The sequence below is a fragment of the Schistocerca serialis genome, chromosome 7 (genome assembly GCF_023864345.2).
Source record: "Schistocerca serialis cubense isolate TAMUIC-IGC-003099 chromosome 7, iqSchSeri2.2, whole genome shotgun sequence".
In the NCBI taxonomy this organism is placed as follows: domain Eukaryota; kingdom Metazoa; phylum Arthropoda; class Insecta; order Orthoptera; family Acrididae; genus Schistocerca; species Schistocerca serialis.
Window position 1 is genome coordinate 413,142,939 of NC_064644.1, and position 21,116 is coordinate 413,164,054.

Here is a 21,116-nt window from a genome sequence, read left to right on the forward strand (position 1 = left end):
CGTGCCTTGCCCACATATCTGAAAGCAAATGACACCAGCAGTATTTTAGAAAAGACAATACATGCTGTCGGAAAATTATCTCCGTCCCTGTTTCTTGGATTCTTTGCTGCTACAACACTTCTTTTGCGAAGCGCACTTTTCATTTTCACGTAACTGATATACGTAGAGTTCCTAGGTTTTCTGATTGGAAATAAAGGAGATTGTGAAAACTGATAACATCTTATACAATGTAACATATAACACTACGCTACAGACGTTTTGCATAGTATTTTAATTAACAGCTTCAACGAATCCAATGGAATTGTTACTCTGACACACTAAAAATACATAAAACACTTTATGCGCAAGCATGGTTACAATTATTTACAATTTGATTTGCACTCAAAAAGAAACTTAACATCATCTTTCACCTGTTTGAAAACTACTTTACAGTTTAAACTGTAATTTATTACAAGGTGCAGTTCAGTCTTAATGAGTACAACAGAACTTCTGTTTCCCGCATCAGTCCACATATTGTTCACAGTTGAAAACACTTCCTGTGTCGGAATTAGATTCTGAATACTCACAATAAAACACCGAATTTTTTAAAAATTATGTACAGAAATTCCTCTGCGTCTAGGATCACAAGACACAGATACCCATTTCCCACAAGCATTACCAGTAACATCGACTTTATTAAAGTTTTCCTGCTGCTACAGAACTCATCACACAATTCATTTTCTTTTACGTCAAAAGATTTTAAGGGATATTGTATCTCACTGGCATCGATTTCTTTGGTTAGGCGAAGAGGAAGAAGACAATTTGCAAATTCTGTGAAATATGCAAATGTATGAATAAGTATGAATGTAATGTGCAATAAAAGCCAGTGAAATTTTTTTTATTTTTTAACATACGTATCTAACAAATTCAAAACTTTGTGAGTTACACTTTCAAAAAAATTATCGTTCTTTCTCTGTCGTACTTTCACAAGAAGTTGCTATGTGGCAATGTAAGTTTCTATAATACATAGATCTGCATTTTCGATTGACTTAGAAATGTCGAAAAGAATACTGTCAATGTGGGAAAGAAGGCTGAAGTACGTGAAGTTCTTTACAGATTCATTGTCACTAAAACACTTCTGTTAAATTCTAGGAAAATATTCACTCCTTCTCGTATAACTTTTAATGGAATTCCAATTATATCTTGTCCTTAGTAGGTGTGAATGGAAGCCACCTAATGGGCACATGCCTCAACATTTCTGACCAATCTAAGTCCACTATTGTAAAAAATATGATTGCAGTTCTTCTCTTCGTTAGCTGAAGAAGAAATCCTATAGTTTTAAGTCAATTACTTAAACATCTAAATCTAAAGAACTGCAAGCATATTTACAGACATTTGTCACATGTGATTACAGCATTTGGCATTTATTATACTATCAGTTTCATCATTTAAGAGCATCATTACGGGGTGACATTTTCAGAAATTTACGGTGGTATTGTCTGCGCAAAATGATGATACATATTCCCAACTCGGGCCATGTTTTCCAACTCTGGTTTTAAGCAGAGTATAAAATCCACCTGCACTTTCATCTGCTTGTTGAATAAAGCTTAAAAGTTTATTTTTAATACCCACGAGAGTATCAAAGTACCTAACCAATTCGGGGGACATTTTTCGATTTTTAAAATTCGAAATATCTGTGGTAACTGAAAAAAATTGGCGACTTACAGGGGTCTTTAAGAATGTTTACACAATATTCAACATTTTAAAACTTTTTCACTGTTGCTTCTGCGTTTGTGCGTACACAGGACATTTTCCCCACTACAACCCAGTCACCGAATAATTCTCTTAAAAGTTTATTGGCACAATTTATACTATTTAACTGAAATTGTGCTTCACTGTATGAAATATTATAGCTACTTGTGCAGCTAAAGATTTGTTATTGGTTGTTGTAGTTGAACTTGTCTGCTTGTTGAAGAAGGTGGAACTTTTGGGGTTTTGTTTTATTCCGCACTCCTTACTTTTGTGACCTATTAATTTAAAAGCGTATAATAACTATACCGTTTCATAGTCTGGTATCATGTATATACAATAGTGAAACACCCTGGATGAAATGACCCAACAAAACATAACCTCAAAATAGTTCAAATGGCTCTGAGCACTATGCGACTCAACTTCTGAGGTCATCAGTCGCCTAGAACTTAGAACTAATTAAACCTAACTAACCTAAGGACATCACACACATCCATGCCCGAGGCAGGATTCGAACCTGCGACCGTAGCGGTCACGCGGAAATACATTAATTTACCAATTACCTGCCCTAGATTGACGTTGCAGGTAGTCATTGTTCACTCCATGTGCGGTAATAAATTATTTCCTACGCAGGAACAACACGTTTTTTTTTGTCTATTTATTTTGATTGGGCTAGTCCAAAAATAGTTTTCCTCCGATTTTAAAGATAAGTACATATGCAACGAGGTTCCTCCATGGCGATTTTTTATGCTGCTCCTCATCACATTCGCCACCCGTTGCATCACACGTACACCATAACAGAGATAAGAGACAGACACCCACCGAGACAACCGCTGCAAAACCATTGAAGCAAAATAAAGGTCGAGGGACATTTCCATTTCCTTGTCTTTAATTACATGTTTTTAGGTTAACAAACTTAATAATTTTGTTCTCTGCGGCACTTCTAGAATCTAAAACCAACATAACTAGCATACATGCACATCTAGAGTATGTCTTTGTGAAGCTAGTTTAACCGTTTACGTCTCAGGTGCCGTCTCACAGACAGCTAACCTTTATTATTACTCCATTGCTCATGCATAGAGGTGGCGCAGGAAACTACAGCCTTTTCTAGTTGTTCTTCCCCGAAGCCTCCGTAGTTTCCTTTCTCGGTGGGCACTTGACTGTGATGCGGACGTATACTATTCCCGCATCTTTCGTGCTAGCGGTCTCTGAGACCGCACCTAGGACTTGGCCTTATGGATTCAGTACTCAGGTAATCGTCTGCTGACTCTGAGGATACTGTTTTAAAAGGGTTTGAGGGCAGTTTATGAAGTGACGTTGGGTTAGATAGTGACTACACAACTGAAAGTGAACGTAATTCAGAAAGTGAAGACGAATTTGTTTTGCCACGTGTGAATTCCTTGTTAGAAACAAGGGATCAAAGTGATGAAGACAGAAGTGTAGAGATTGAATCTTTAGCTGAAGATTCTGCTAGAAATACATTTTGTTGAAACAATGTCGCTGGTCGTCTAAGCCGCTTCCAACGATGGCTGATGGTATTATTTTTCCGCATGTTGAACACAAGTGGGGTGAATGCGACTTCCCTTCAAAATTTCTAGAAAGACGATAGGTGAGCCGCTTTAATTTTTCGAAGAAGCTTGCTAACTCTTTGGTGACACAAGAGATAAGAAGCGAGTCAACAACTATCACATATACTGTGAACTTCGTGCAGCCACTCACCTTGTTTTGGGTATAGCAGAACCAAGAAGTAAAAGTCGCTGTGGAAAGGTTGGAAAAACGCAAAACATGCTCCACCTATGACCCAAAGAAGAATAGAAAGATGTATTATATTTTTCGTTGTTGCAAGAAGCGAATCTAGCTTGGTTTCTCTACAAAAATTGTCAGCCAGTGCAAAGAAAACCTCTCAGAAGGAAACTAAAACCTTGAAAAGTACTGGTGTAGTTTTCATTTTTTGGACGTTTATGGGAGTTTATGTTCTGTTGTTAAGTGTATAATAACCAATAAAAATATAGCAAAAAGTATAATTTGGAGCGCACGTTATTTGAGTTTTCGTGTCACTAACATTATCATGCAATATTACGTTTATTTTGTGCAGTTTTTTATTTAAATGCGGTTTTTTTCGAAAAAATAAATTTTAAAAATGTTTGAACATATTTTTAGTGTGTTATTAATGTAACAATTCATATACAAAACTGAACTGTTTCATTGAAGTTGCTGAATGCAATTTTTATGGCTGTCAGACCGCATCTGGGATAGAGAGTGACAAAAAGACACCTGGAGAACTAAGAGTTAATGTTTCGAGTGACGTTAATGCGCTCTGTAGCAGGTTCATTACTGCTGCAGAACAATACAATGATGCCAATGTACAGTTCGATCTATCGCTCATAAAATTTCGATAATCGAAGTTGAATCGCTAAAAATCGAAAGAAAAGAAAAAAGAACATTGCACTACAACCACACGTTATTATATTTCAATGAAATACGGCAAAAATGTTCTTAAACTTCTGAGACGGGAGAGTGAAAAAAATAAGGTCACAGTATGAGGAAAGCCTGAAAATACGTGAGATCTGGTCACCATAGAAGTACACGTCGAGCGCACAAGTTCGCATACGTGTTAACGACTCGGAAGCAAGCTGGAGAGTGCCTGTGTAAGGCAAGCAATGCAGCAAGCAGCTGCTACAGTGCTGTGCATTATTGCGGAACAGTTAACACATATGTGAATGTGATAATGTAGAATGAACTGAGTGAGAGGGAATATTGATTAACTTTAACTGATTAAGACGTATGAGAGACATATACCTCACAAGTGATTCTAAACACTCTCACAGTAAAAAGTAAGAATGCCAAGGTTTTTTGCCTTTAAGGATATCCTTTTCTTATTTAGTTCTTTCCAAATTAAATCAGTCGAGAGGCCATAGCCATTTACTTACACTCCTGGAAATTGAAATAAGAACACCGTGAATTCATTGTCCCAGGAAGGGGAAACTTTATTGACACATTCCTGGGGTCAGATACATCACATGATCACACTGACAGAACCACAGGCACATAGACACAGGCAACAGAGCATGCACAATGTCTGCACTAGTACAGTGTATATCCACCTTTCGCAGCAATGCAGGCTGCTATTCTCCCATGGAGACGATCGTAGAGATGCTGGATGTAGTCCTGTGGAACGGCTTGCCATGCCATTTCCACCTGGCGCCTCAGTTGGACCAGCGTTCGTGCTGGACGTGCAGACCGCGTGAGACGACGCTTCATCCAGTCCCAAACATGCTCAATGGGGGACAGATCCGGAGATCTTGCTGGCCAGGGTAGTTGACTTACACCTTCTAGAGCACGTTGGGTGGCACGGGATGCTTGCGGACGTGCATTGTCCTGTTGGAACAGAAAGTTCCCTTGCCGGTGTAGGAATGGTAGAACGATGGGTTCGATGACGGTTTGGATGTACCGTGCACTATTCAGTGTCCCCTCGATGATCAGCAGTGGTGTACGGCAGGTGTAGGAGATCGCTCCCCACACCATGATGCCGGGTGTTGGCCCTGTGTGCCTCGGTCGTATGCAGTCCTGATTGTGGCGCTCACCTGCACGGCGCCAAACACGCATACGACCATCATTGGCACCAAGGCAGAAGCGACTCTCATCGCTGAAGACGACACGTCTCCATTCGTCCCTCCATTCACGCCTGTCGCGACACCACTGGAGGCGGGCTGCACGATGTTGGGGCGTGAGCGGAAGACGGCCTAACGGTGTGCGGGACCGTAGCCCAGCTTCATGGAAACGGTTGCGAATGGTCCTCGCCGATACCCCAGGAGCAACAGTGTCCCTAATTTGATGGGAAGTGGCGGTGCGGTCCCCTACGGCATTGCGTAGGATCCTACGGTCTTGGCGTGCATCCGTGCGTCGCTGCGGTCCGGTCCCAGGTCGACGGGCACGTGCACCTTCCGCCGACCACTGGCGACAACATCGATGTACTGTGGAGACCTCACGCCCCACGTGTTGAGCAATTCGGCGGTACGTCCACCCGGCCTCCCGCATGCCCACTATACGCCCTCGCTCAAAGTCCGTCAACTGCACATACGGTTCACGTCCACGCTGTCGCGGCATGCTACCAGTGTTAAAGACTGCGATGGAGCTCCGTATGCCACGGCAAACTGGCTGACCCTGACGGCGGCGGTGCACAAATGCTGCGCAGCTAGCGCCATTCGACGGCCAACACCGCGGTTCCTGGTGTGTCCGCTGTGCCGTGCGTGTGACCATTGCTTGTACAGCCCTCTCGCAGTGTCCGGTGCAAGTATGGTGGGTCTGACACACCGGTGTCAATGTGTTCTTTTTTCCATTTCCAGGAGTGTATTTATATTTAATTTCAGCGTGAAAATCCCTACCAGTACGCCATCAAGAATAGAAAACCTCCGAGGGCAAAACTTGGAGAAGAAGTTCAGGCTAAGTTACGTAACGGCCACAAGGAAGTGGAAGTGGTGGGCGTGAAAGTACTGTTTCGTTGGATCTGTGAAAAACGATAAGAGCGTCGAAGACAGCAGCAGCTGAAGCAGAGCGTGACTCTTAGCTTTTGTTAGTCGCTCAGTCCGGCGCTTTGACAATAGGGTGACCTAGGTGCTGAGCAGCACCTTTGTTTTGGATATGAGCGGAAATTAAGGAATCTTTAAATTTATCGTGCAAACATTTCTATTTATTTCGTACTGCGGCTGCTGACAAAAAAACGGTGTGCGATTAGCAGTATCTTAAGCCTGAAAAACGCATTGCAAAACTAGAAATGCACAGTAAATTGAAAAGAAAATTAGTGAATAATGCTATTTTCAAGTATCTGACTACTGGTTAGTCACTTTCTTATCATGTGTGAGTTGCAGCTGTTGTGAAACACGACAAAGACATTTCTACACCCACATCTACATCTACATCCATACTTCGCAAGCCACCTGACGGTGTGTGGCCGAGGGTACCTTGAGTACCTCTATCGGTTCTCCCTTCTATTCCAGTCTCGTATTGTTCGTGGAAAGAAGATTTGTCGGTATGCCTCTGTGTGGGCTCTAATCTCTCTGATTTTATCCTCATGGTCTCTTCGCGAGATATACGTAGGAGGGAGCAATATACTGCTTGACTCCTCGGTGAAGGTATGTTCTCGAAACTTCAACAAAAGCCCGTACCGAGCTACTGAGTGTTTCTCCGGCAGAGTCTTCCACTGGAGTTGATCTATCATCTCTGTAACGCTTTCGCGATTACTAAATGATCCTGTAACGAAGCGCGATGCTCTCCGTTGGATCTTCTCTCTCTCTTCTATCAACCCCATCTGGTACGGATCCCACACTGCTGAGCAGTATTCAAGCAGAGGGCGAGCAAGACTACTGTAACCTACTTCCTTTGTTTTCGGACTGCATTTCCTTAGGATTCCTCCAATGAATCTCAGTCTGGCATCTGCTTTACCAACGATCAACTTTATATGATCATTCCATTTTAAATCACTCCTAATGCGTACTCCCAGATAATTTATGGAATTAACTGCTTCCAGCTGCTGACCTGCTATATTGTAGCTAAATGATAAGGGATCTTTCTTTCTATGTATTCGCAGCACATTACACTTGTCTACATTGAGATTCAATTGCCATTCCCTGCACCATGCGTCAATTCGCTGCAGATCCTCCTGCATTTCAGTGCAATTTTCCATTGTTACAACCTCTCGATATACCACAGCATCATCCGCAAAAAGCCTCAGTGAACTTCCGATGTCATCCACAAGGTCATTTATGTATATTGTGAATAGCAACGGTCCTACGACACTCCCCTGTGGCACACCTGAAATCTCTCTTACTTCGGAAGACTTCTCTCCATTGAGAATGACATGCTACGTTCTGTTATCTACGAACTCTTCAATCCAATCACACAATTGGTCTGACTGTCCATATGCTCTTACCTTGTTCTTTAATCGACTGTGGGGTACTATATCGAACGCCATGCGAAAGTCAAGAAACACGACATCTACCTGGGAACCCGTGTCTATGGCCCTCTGAGTCTCGCAGACGAATACGCGAGCTGGGTTTCACACGATCGTCTTTTTCGAAACCCATGTTGTTTCCTACAGAGTAGATTTCTACTCTCCAGGAAAGTCATTATACTACAACATAAAACGTGTTCCAATACGTGTTCTCTGCACAAATCGGACCAGCATGATGAGATTTATTACCCTTGGAAGTTGTGTGATAGATGGATAAAAACTTCATGTACGTGTTCTGTATACAGTTTTGTCAGAGGCTCCAGCTCAGACGTCAATATCAACACAACGCATTCGCTGACAGTTAATCCAGTGGGAGGCTAGGCGGCGGGGGGGGGGGGGGGGGTGGGGGGTAGGGGGGCGGGGGCTATGGGGCTACGGTCAAAGGGGCCCATACTGGGAGGCAAGAGGGGGGCGCAGCCTCCCCTTACGCTACCTCTCAGGGAAAGGAAAAATATAGTGTAATCAGATCTTTTTCTTCCAACAATGTGATTTAAAAGTTGGCATTACGCCGGGTGTGAACTGGAACTTTTTAGGGCTACTTACATGTCATTAGTTTCCCAAATTATTGAAACTAATTCTCCATACTCCAAAAACTAACTGGGTAATCTCAACAACAACAACAAAAATAAAATAGAGAGAGAGAGAAAGAGAGAGGGGGAGGGTGAAGGAGGAGGAGAAGAATTGTTTCCAACATAGCTTTCAGACCTTTCAGACTTAATAAAGCACTCCGTCGTCAGACCACTATTGGCCTACCGGGACCATCCGACCGCCGTGTCATCCTCGGTGGAGGATGCGTATAGGAGGGGCGTGGGGTCAGCACACTGCTCTCTCGGTCGTTATGATGGTATTCTTGACCGAAGCCGCTACTATTCGGTCGAGTAGTTCCTGAATTGGCATCACGAGACTGAGTGCACCCGAAAAATGGCAACGGCACATGGCGGCCTGGATGTTCACCCATCCAAGTGCAGACCACGCCCGACAGCGCTTAACTTCGGTGATCTCACGGGAACCGGTGTATCCACTGAGGCAAGGCCGTTGCCACCTTTCTGACTTAATAGCCTCAAAAATTTTCTCGCTACTGTAATTTGCATTATAATAAACTGAGTACCTGCAATTGCCCGCGTATTTGTTTATTTCAGTCTTCTGTTAGTCCACTCCTCCTTACCCTCTCTCTATCCATCTCTTCCTCCCGCCTGCCCTTGCTCATCCCCTCCTCTTCCCTTTTTCTGCTCCCCCCGTCGGAGGTTCGAGTCCTCCCTCGGGCATGGGTGTGTGAGTTGTCCTTAGTGTAAGTTAGTTTAAGTTAGATTAAGCAGTATTTAAGCACAGGGACGGATGACCTCAGCAGTTCGGTCCGATAGTCCTCACCACAAGTTTCCAAATTTTCCCTTTTCCTGTCTATTTCCTCCTCCCTCTTTCTCTGTTCATTTCCTCCTCCTCCTCTCCCTGCCTATCTTTCCCACCCCCTATCTATGTCCATCTCTTCCACTTTCCTTCCTCCGTCCATCACCTCCTCCCCCCTGTCAGTCTTCAAATACTGCTTCCCCTTCCCTGTCTCTCCATCTCCTCCTACGTCCTTCTCTCTCCACATTGTCTCGCTCACCCTAATAGGATGCTGATGGTTCTTACTCCCTCTGTATTTCCTTCCATATCACGACTACTATGTATATCAAATTTGGTTGAAATCGTTCCAGGGGTTTCGGCTGAGAATTTTACCTGTGGCTTTGCCCATGTATGGACATGACAAATACATCCCAAATATTCTTAACATACACTACTTGCCATTAAAATTGCTACACCAAGAAGAAATGCAGATGATAAACGGGTATTCATTGGACAAACATACTATACAGTGACATGTGATTACATTTTCACGCAATTGGGGTGCATTGATCCTGAGAAATCAGTACCCAGAACAACCACCTCTGGCCGTAATAACGGCCTTGATACGCCTGGGCATTGAGTCAAACAGAGCTTGGATGGCGTGTACAGGTACGGCTGCCCATGCAGCTTCAACACGATACCACAGTTCGTCAAGAATAGTGACTGGCGTATTGTGACGAGCCAGTTGCTCGGCCACTCTTGAGCAGACGTTTTCAATTTGTGAGAGATCTGGAGAATGTGCTGGCCACGGCAGCAGTCGAACATTTTCTGTATCCAGAAAGGCCCGTACAGGACCTGCAACATGTGGCAGTGCATTAGCCTGCTGAAATGTAGGGTTTCGCAGGGATCGAATGAAGGGTAGAGCCACGGGTCGTAATACATCTGAAATGTAACGTCCCCTGTGCAAAGTGCCGTAAATGCGAACAAGAGGTGACCCAGACGTGTAACCAATGGCACCCCATACCATCACGCCGGGTGATACGCCAATATGGCGATGACAAATGTTGTTGTTGTTGTGGTCTTCAGTCCTGAGACTGGTTTGATGCAGCTCTCCATGCTACTCTATCCTGTGCAAGCTTTTTCATCTCCCAGTACCTACTGCAACCTACATCCTTCTGAATCTGCTTGGTGTATTCATCTCTTGGTCTCCCTCTACGATTTTACCCTCCACGCTGCCCTCCAATACTAAATTGGTGATCCCTTGATGCCTCAGAACATGTCCTACCAACCGATCCCTTCTTCTGGTCAAGTTGTGCCACAAACTTCTCTTCTCCCCAATCCTATTCAATACTTCCTCATTAGTTATGTGATCTACCCATCTAATCTTCAGCATTCTTCTATAGCACCACATTTCGAAAGCTTCTATTCTCTTCTTGTCCAAACTATTTATTGTCCATGTTTCACTTCCATACATGGCTACACTCCACACGAATACTTTCAGAAATGACTTCCTGACACTTAAATCAATACTGGATGTTAACAAATTTCTCTTCTTCAGGAACGCTTTCCTTGCCATTGCCAGCCTACATTTTATATCCTCTCTACTTCGACCATCATCAGTTATTTTGCTCCCCAAATAGCAAAACTCCTTAACTACTTTAAGTGCCTCATTTCCTAATCTAATTCCCTCAGCATCACCCGACTTAATTAGACTACATTCCATTATCCTTGTTTTGCTTTTGTTGACGTTCATCTTATATCCTCCTTTCAAGACACTGTCCATTCCATTCAACTGCTCTTCCAAGTCCTTTGCTGTCTCTGACAGAATTACAAGGTCATCGGCGAACCTCAAAGTTTTTATTTCTTCTCCATGAATTTTAATACCTACTCCGAATTTTTCTTTTGTTTCCTTTACTGCTTGCTCAATATACAGATTGAACAACATCGGGGAGAGGCTACAACCCTGTCTTACTCCCTTCCCAACCACTGCTTCCCTTTCATGTCCCTCGACTCTTATAACTGCCATCTGGTTTCTGTACAAATTGTAAATAGCCTTTCGCTCCCTGTATTTTACCCCTGCCACCTTTAGAATTTGAAAGAGAGTATTCCAGTCAACATTGTCAAAAGCTTTCTCTAAGTCTACAAATGCTAGAAACATAGGTTTGCCTTTCCTTAATCTTTCTTCTAAGATAAGTCGTAAGGTCAGTATTGCCTCACGTGTTCCAGTGTTTCTACGGAATCCAAACTGATCTTCCCCGAGGTTGGCTTCTACTAGTTTTTCCATTCGTCTGTAGAGAATTCGTGTTAGTATTTTGCAGCTGTGACTTATTAAGCTGATAGTTCGGTAATTTTCACATCTGTCAACACCTGCTTTCTTTGGGATTGGAATTATTATATTCTTCTTGAAGTCTGAGGGTATTTCGCCTGTTTCATACATCTTGCTCACCAGCTGGTAGAGTTTTGTCAGGACTGGCTCTCCCACGGCCGTCAGTAGTTCCAATGGAATATTGTCTACTCCGGGGGCCTTGTTCCGACTCAGGTCTTTCAGTGCTCTGTCAAACTCTTCACGCAGTATCGTATCTCCCATTTCATCTTCATCTACATCCTCTTCCATTTCCATAATATTGTCCTCAAGTACATCGCCCTTGTATAGACCCTCTATATACTCCTTCCACCTTTCTGCTTTCCCTTCTTTGCTTAGAACTGGGTTTCCATCCGAGCTCTTGATATTCATACAAGTCGTTCTCTTATCTCCAAAGGTCTCTTCAATTTTCCTGTAGGCAGTATCTATCTTACCCCTAGTGAGACAAGCCTCTAAATCCTTACATTTGTCCTCTAGCCATCCCTGCTTAGCCATTTTGCACTTCCTGTCGATCTCATTTTTGAGACGTTTGTATTCCTTTTTGCCTGTTTCACTTACTGCATTTTTATATTTTCTCCTTTCATCAATTAAATTCAATATTTCTTCTGTTACCCAAGGATTTCTACTAGCCCTCGTCTTTTTACCTACTTGATCCTCTGCTGCCTTCACTACTTCATCCCTCAAAGCTACCCATTCTTCTTCTACTGTATTTATTTCCCCCATTCCTGTCAATTGCTCCCTTATGCTCTCTCTGAATCTCTGTACAACCTCTGGTTCTTTTAGTTTATCCAGGTCCCATCTCCTTAAATTGCCACCTTTTTGCAGTTTCTTCAGTTTTAATCTACAGGTCATAACCAATAGATTGTGGTCAGAGTCCACATCTGCCCCTGGAAATGTCTTACAATTTAAAACCTGGTTCCTAAATCTCTGTCTTACCATTATATAATCTATCTGATACCTTTTAGTATCTCCAGGGTTCTTCCATGTATACAACCTTCTTTCATGATTCTTAAACCAAGTGTTAGTTATGATTATGTTGTGCTCTGTGCAAAATTCTACCAGCCGGCTTCCTCTTTCATTTCTGTCCCCCAATCCATATTCACCTACTATGTTTCCTTCTCTCCCTTTTCCTACACTCGAATTCCAGTCACCCATGACTATTAAATTTTCGTCTCCCTTCACAATCTGAATAATTTCTTTTATTTCATCATACATTTCTTCAATTTCTTCGTCATCTGCAGAGCTAGTTGGCATATAAACTTGTACTACTGTAGTAGGTGTGGGCTTCGTATCTATCTTGGCCACAATAATGCGTTCACTATGCTGTTTGTAGTAGCTTACCCGCATTCCTATTTTCCTATTCATTATTAAACCTACTCCTGCATTACCCCTATTTGATTTTGTGTTTATAACCCTGTAGTCACCTGACCAGAAGTCTTGTTCCTCCTGCCACCGAACTTCACTAATTCCCACTATATCTAACTTCAACCTATCCATTTCCCTTTTTAAATTTTCTAACCTACCTGCCCGATTAAGGGATCTGACATTCCACGCTCCGATCCGTAGAACGCCAGTTTTCTTTCTCCTGATGACGAATACACGCTTCGAATGTGGGTTCCCCACGGTGTCGCCAAACACGGATGCGACCATCATGATGCTGTAAACAGAACTTGGATTCATCCGAAAAAATGACGTTTTGCCATTCGTGCACCCAGGTTCGTCGTTCAGTACACCATCGCAGGTGCTCCTGTCTGTGATGCAGCGTCAAGGGTAACAGCAGCCAAGGTCTCCGAGCTGATAGTCCATGCTGATGCAAACGTCGTCGAACTGTTCGTGCAGATGGTTATTGTCTTGCAAACGTCGCCATTTGTTCAGTCAGGGATCGAGACGTGGCTGCACGATCCGTTACAGCCATGCGGATAAGATGCCTATCGTCACGACTGCTAGTTATACGAGGCCGTTGGGATCCAGCACGGCGTTCCGTATTACCCTCCTGAACCCACCGATTCCATATTCTGCTAACAGTCATTGGATCTCGACCAACGCGAGCAACAATGTCGCGATACGATAAACCGCAATCGCGATAGGCTACAATCCAACCTTTATCAAAGTCGGAAACGTGATGGTACGCATTTCTCCTCCTTATACGAGGTATTACAACAACGTTTCACCAGGCAACGCCGGTCAACTGATTTTTGTGTATGAGAAATCGGTTGGAAACTTTCCTCATGTCAGCACGTTGTTGGTGTCGCCACCGGCGCCAACCTTGTGAGAATGCTCTGAAAAGCTAATGATTTGCATATCACAGTATCTTCCTCTTGTCGGTTAAATATCGCATCTCTAGCACGTCATCTTAGTGGTGTAGCAATTTGAATGGCCAGTAGTGCATTTCACCCATAGCTGCTTACATATTTCAGTTGTAAAAATGGCTCTGAGCGCTATGGGACTTAACGGCTGAGATCATCAGTCCCCTAGAACTTAGAACTACTTAAACCTAACTAACCTAAGGACATTATACACATCCATGCCCGAGGCAGGATTAGAACCTGCGATTGTAGCGGTCGCGTGGTTCCAGACTGTAGCGCCCATAACCGCTCGGCCATACCGGCCGGCTATTTCAGTCATGTCTCTAGCGAGTTTCGCCTGGCAGTTTCATTCTCATAATGACGTCGTATCTCCTGAACTCTGTGCTCTACAGTGACGTGATGAACGCTAATCAAGTAATGAATGAAAATTAAAACGTCACGAATGATGCGGTAGTTTTTACGCATCTCACTGTTAATGACATCATATCTCCTGAATTAGTACAATGACATAGTTTTCGGCGTACGTTCAGCAACATACGCTGCTACTGTAACCGAAATGTGTTGCGAATAGAGTTAGAAGAAGTAATAAAATAAAACGTCATGCATGATGCGGGAGTTTTTCACGGATATCTCCTGAAATATGTGTCTTACAGTGATGTGCAGGGTGTTTCAAAATGAATATACGAGTTAAGACTTTGTTGCATTTGTTACATTCAACTTAGAATTACATATAATACATCAAATTAAAGAGCAACTCAAACAGTTTTTCCTACGAGTGTTCAATGTGGGCACCATTCGTCACACGTCCAATCGATAGGCGAGTTCTTCCCAAACTTTGATCAGTGTGTGTTGAGTAATTGTTTCGACGACGCTGTTTCTAAAGTCGGGTAGTTGATTTGGTAGAGGTGGCACAAACACGTTATTCTTTATACACACCCAAAGGTAAAAAACGCATGGCGGCAGAGAGTGTGTGAACGTGGAGGTCATGAAAAACAAGTTCTTGACATCCGGCCCCTTGAGCTAATCCAGCGGTCGGGTACAACGTCGGTTAACCAATCGCTTACTGAGGCGGTGCACCATCTTGCTGACAAATGAAGTTGTGTGGTTCAGCTTCTTCCAGTTGAGAAAGAGCCATAGTTCTAGCGCATCAAGATAAGAAACACTACATAGATTTGCTTCACCGAAAAAGAAACACCGGTAAACTTTCCGCCGGGATATGGCACAAAAAACATTGAATTTAGGGGTATCTCTTGCGAATGTGCCATCTATTGGGATTTGCTGACCCCCAGATGCGCACATTATGTGTGTTCATACTGTCACGTAGAAGAAAGTGAAATTTGATGACTGACGAACACTAACTTCACTTAACGAAGGTTTATTCAGCACTTGCACATGCAAGAGCGCGGAGCGAACTGCCTCTGGCCAGAACGCATACAGTACATATACAGCTACACAACATTCCACTAAAATGATTCTTGACATTTGTGGATATTTCTACAATGTACTCGAACCGAATATAGAAATTAAAACTGTACAGTCTAGGTGAGCTGTGAACTCACGACCCTCCATACAACTGTTTCGTATCATAACCACTACACCACAGTGCTACTCAGCTTTTTCTGTGACAATATTTCCGCTAAGGTGAAATAACGATTCATCGCTGAAGACGACGCTACCCAGAAAATCTTCGTTGCCATACAGCTACATTTCGTTTGCAAAATCGTGTGTAAACCGGGCTCTGTAGGTTTTAGAACTTGTAACAGCTGTAAACAATAAGATAAGGATGTTGTTGTAAGCGTCTCCTTAAAAGTCTCCACACAGAAGTCACTGGAACTGCCAATTCACGACTAGCATTCCGACCTGATTTCTTGGTGCTACGCGCGAAAGACTCATTCGTTCAACATGTACTTCAGTCACTCTTGGTAGATCCATACTCTCGCCTTTGCGCACAGGTATAGAAACAAAACTGTTTGGGTTGCTCTTTCATTTGCTACATTGTTTATAATTGTAAGTTGAATGTAATAAATGCAACAGAGCCTTAAACACGTATATTCATTTTGAAACACCCTGTATTTTTGCAGGTACGTTCAGCAGTATAAGCCAACGCTGTCTGCAAAATTAAAACGCCATGATGCAGCAACTTTATTGTTGAATATCGAGAATGGCGTAAAGCTTTCGTGACTGTGTTCTGTGAATCAGCTGTCAACTCACGACATTATAAACCAACAAGGATTTCGCGAATGTTTTTCTCCTCTATAAATAGACTGTACAGTGATATTCAAAACCAATGACATTTTCAGAAAAACTTTTGCCAGTGACTCAGTGCATTGTAAACCAACATGGAGTCTACGTGTGTTATACATCTCAAGATACAGTATAGGTTGTGCAGTAATAATGAAAACAAATTACCTGTTTACAGGTGTTCAGTGCTTTGATTAAAACAAGTGCATTTATTTTGAATTATCCAGGATGTCACATCTTGTGATACTTACTTTTGGTATATTTATAAGTTTACTTAGATATTTTCATAAGCATTTCCCATTCTCACTAAACACCACAAATAATAGGTGAAATGAGCAATTTATTTATTGATAAGTAGGTAAGTAAGTAAGCATGTCCCACAAATTTTCTGCTATTCTGAAGCAAAATTAAATATTTAGCATTTCGTTATATTTTGTCTACTATATCAGGCATTAAACACTCTATTATTGTTTACTACATGCTGTTTCTCACTTGTCCAGTATTTTTCCTTATGTTTCTCCCATTTGCAAATATTGCTCACGTTTTCAACATTTGTATGTGTGTATTCAAATCACTTCATAAGTTAGGCCATTTTGTAGTCTTTGATCACTCAGTTATACATTATACCATTACTTTCGTTTTGCATGTGACATTAGATTCAATCGAACTATTGCTTATTAATGCTACAATAATAAGTAACAAGATCATATGGACTTCATCCTGAGTGACCATTTGATAGTCACTTTTTTGTATAATTCGTGTTAATGCATGTATTAATTAGACTCGGTGGGTCGATTATTTGATCATCTCTAAGACAGTCCACTTGCACTGCACCGGACACAGTTCCCGAAAAAAAAATTAAGCGTCCACAAGGAAGGAAGGAGTATGCAGCACAACAACACAGTACCTAACATAAGAAATTTTTGCAGTATTTATGTTGTAATTTCCATTAACGGAGAAATTTTTTATATAATATATTTTGCCACTGTTTTGCAAATATCTACTTATGGATGAATATGATTATGTAATTTAAATGGAATGTCTAACGAAGAATTATGTAATAACATGTAGTAAACATGCTGGTATAGTGAGGACGATTTGCTATTATGAACAGTCAAAGAGTATATTTGAAGTAGGATACATTCTCACTAGGTGTGAATGTGCACAAGGCAGTTGAGTTTGGCCTGAGCTGTTGTGCGGCAGGCTCTGACAGAGGCGCTCAGGGATGGTGCTTGCTAGCTGCATGTAGTGCACCAGCTGCCACTCACTGAAGTAGAGGCCAAGAAGTGTACCAAGGCTGGCCAGCGTAGTAGTTTCATTTTGTGAATGATTACCAGCCTATCGTTAATATTGCTTTACAAGTGCTTAAACATGAACAATTACCAGGTGGGGTCCTGTTCTGTCATTATTAATTAAAACCGAATGTCAATGTTGATGGCAAAAAGAATAAAATAGGTGAGCTAATTTAATTTTCATAATTTGTTTAAAAAAGTGAAAGTTATGGACACTTAAACAATAATTGAGACTGATAGTTAAAGATAATGGACTTTATTGTTCTGCGAAATCTTCACTTAAAAATCCAGTATTAATATTCATTGATTATGGAAAAGTAGTTTAGTAGATTACTCAACATCAGAATGTTTAATTTCTTTGTGTGATCAATAATTTCTGTTCTCATTGCGAAATACATAACAGTGATATGTAATTCAAGTTACATAGTAATAAAACATATTTTGCTTAACGGAAAATATCTTTTTGTGAACAATTACCATTGTAGAAATATTAACAGTGGGCTTTATGCTACGATTTGTGAAGCTATTTATTACGCAGACTCAGTGACAAACAATTAGCTGTCAACTGCATATGCTTGGAGCAATTTTCTTTACTGATTTCACGATTAGATTTATTTCGTGTTGCTAACACTGATTTTGATTCTGAGCAAAGTGTTATTGTGTCCGTTCCCACCCGATTGTCTTGCATTAATAATCATGTAAATACTTTTCCAAAGTGATTAACAACTATACAGTATTGTTCACTGACACTGTGACCTGGCGACCGTTTTCTATAACAATCGCAATCTAAACTAAAAAACATTTAACTTCATTACCTGAAATTACAGTAACTACTTTGCTGTTATTATCTTTCGATCGTTATTGCGTAGAAGTAGTCGCACAATAATGATTCGGTTATAACTTATTCTACGTTTTTTTTATTTAATTTGTTCTTCGGAACTGATGCCTTTTCCCAGACAACAGGGACATTAGGAACACGTGTCATTAATTATTTCAGTTCTCCGAAGGTGTATATCCGTTATGGGTGGATTACAGTTACTCACTCCATCATCAGGTTGGTCATTAGAGATGGGGCAAAGCTCGGATTACGGAAGGAACCATCCCAACTTTTACTTGGAGTGATCTAGGGATATTATGGAAAACCTAAATCTGAATGGCTGAACGGGGTGAAATTGTCGTCCTCCTGAATGTGAGTTAAGTGCACTAACCAATGTGCACTTCACTCGATCACAAGGGAGAAGTGAATGAACAAACTTCACGAACTGAGAGGATATATGATTTTATTTCAGTGATCAGAAACTTAAGACATATTTACAAAGAACTTGGCAGTATGAGCCAACTGTTCAGTACATCTACATCTACATCTACATCTATACTCCGCGAGCCACCTTACGGTGTGTGGCGGAGGGTACTTATTGTACCACTATCTGATCCCCCCTTCCCTGTTCCATTCACGAATTGTGCGTGGGAAGAACGACTGCTTGTAAGTCTCCGTATTTGCTCTAATTTCTCGGATCTTTTCGTTGTGATCATTACGCGAGATATATGTGGGCGGTAGTAATATGTTGCCCATCTCTTCCCGGAATGTGCTCTCTCGTAATTTCGATAATAAGCCTCTCCGTATTGCGTAACGCCTTTCTTGAAGTGTCCGCCACTGGAGCTTGTTCAGCATCTCCGTAACGCTCTCGCGCTGACTAAATGTCCCCATGACGAATCGCGCTGCTTTTCGCTGGATCATGTCTATCTCTTCTATTAATCCAACCTGGTAAGGGTCCCATACTGATGAGCAATACTCAAGAATCGGACGAACAAGCGTTTTGTAAGCTACTTCTTTCGTCGATGAGTCACATTTTCTTAGAATTCTTCCTATGAATCTCAACCTGGCGCCTGCTTTTCCCACTATTTGTTTTATGTGATCATTCCACTTCAGATCGCTCCGGATAGTAACTCCTAAGTATTTTACGGTCGTTACCGCTTCCAATGATTTACCACCTATGGCATAATCGTACTGGAATGGATTTCTGCCCCTATGTATGCGCATTATATTACATTTATCTACGTTTAGGGAAAGCTGCCAGCTGTCGCACCATGCATTAATCCTCTGCAGGTCCTCCTGGAGTACGTACGAGTCTTCTGATGTTGCTACTTTCTTGTAGACAACCGTGTCATCTGCAAATAGCCTCACGGAGCTACCGATGTTGTCAACTAAGTCATTTATGTATATTGTAAACAATAAAGGTCCTATCACGCTTCCCTGCGGTACTCCCGAAATTACCTCTACATCTGCAGATTTTGAACCGTTAAGAATGACATGTTCTGTTCTTTCTTCTAGGAAATCCTGAATCCAATCACAAACCTGGTCCGATATTCCGTAAGCTCGTATTTTTTTCACTAAACGTAAGTGCGGAACCGTATAAAATGCCTTCCTGAAGTCCAGGAATACGGCATCAATCTGCTCGCCAGTGTCTACGGCACTGTGAATTTCTTGGGCAAATAGGGCGAGCTGAGTTTCACATGATCTCTGTTTGCGGAATCCATGTTGGTTATGATGAAGGAGATTTGTATTATCTAAGAACGTCATAATACGAGAACACAAAACATGTTCCATTATTCTACAACAGATTGACGTAAGCGAAATAGGCCTATAATTATTCGCATCTGATTTATGACCCTTCTTGAAAATGGGAACGACCTGCGCTTTCTTCCAGTCGCTAGGTACTTTACGTTCTTCCAGCGATCTACGATAAATTGCTGATAGAAAGGGGGCAAGTTCTTTAGCATAATCACTGTAGAATCTTAAGGGTATCTCGTCTGGTCCGGATGCTTTTCCGCTACTAAGTGATAGCAGTTGTTTTTCAATTCCGATATCGTTTATTTCAATATTTTCCATTTTGGCGTCCGTGCGACGGCTGAAGTCAGGGACCGTGTTACGATTTTCCGCAGTGAAACAGTTTCGGAACACTGAATTCAGTATTTCTGCCTTTCTTCGGTCGTCCTCTGTTTCGGTGCCATCGTGGTCAACGAGTGACTGAATAGGGGATTTAGATCCGCTTACCGATTTTACATATGACCAAAACTTTTTAGGGTTCTTGTTTAGATTGTTTGCCAATGTTTTATGTTCGAATTCGTTGAATGCTTCTCTCATTGCTCTCTTTACGCTCTTTTTCGCTTCGTTCAGCTTTTCCTTATCAGCTATGATTCGACTACTCTTAAACCTATGATGAAGCTTTCTTTGTTTCCGTAGTACCTTTCGTACATGATTGTTATACCACGGTGGATCTTTCCCCTCGCTTTGGACCTTAGTCGGTACGAACTTATCTAAGGCGTACTGGACGATGTTTCTGAATTTTTTCCATTTTTGTTCCACATCCTCTTCCTCAGAAATGAACGTTTGATGGTGGTCACTCAGATATTCTGCGATTTGTGCCCTATCACTCTTGTTAAGCAAATATATTTTCCTTCCTTTCTTGGCATTTCTTATTACACTTGTAGTCATTGATGCAACCACTGACTTATGATCACTGATACCCTCTTCTACATTCACGGAGTCGAAAAGTTCCGGTCTATTTGTTGCTACGAGGTCTAACAACTATACAGTATTCTTCACTGACACTGTGACCTGGCGACCGTTTTCTATAACAATCGCAATCTAAACTAAAAAACATTTAACTTCATTACCTGAAATTTCAGTAACTACTTTGCTGTTATTATCATTTGTCAAAATTCTTTCGATCGTTATTGCGTAGAAGTAGTCGCACAATAATGATTCGGTTATAACTTATTCTACGTTTTTTTTATTTAATTTTTTCTTCGGAACTGATGCCTTTTCCCAGACAACAGGGACATTAGGAACA

General features: G+C 41.8%; 1 pseudogene; it reads right to left on the bottom strand.

Moving 5' to 3' along the window:
- Window positions 1-8,660: 8,660 nt before the first annotated feature.
- Window positions 8,661-8,778, bottom strand: LOC126413437 (5S ribosomal RNA; annotated as a pseudogene).
- Between the last annotated feature and the right edge of the window lie 12,338 nt (window positions 8,779-21,116).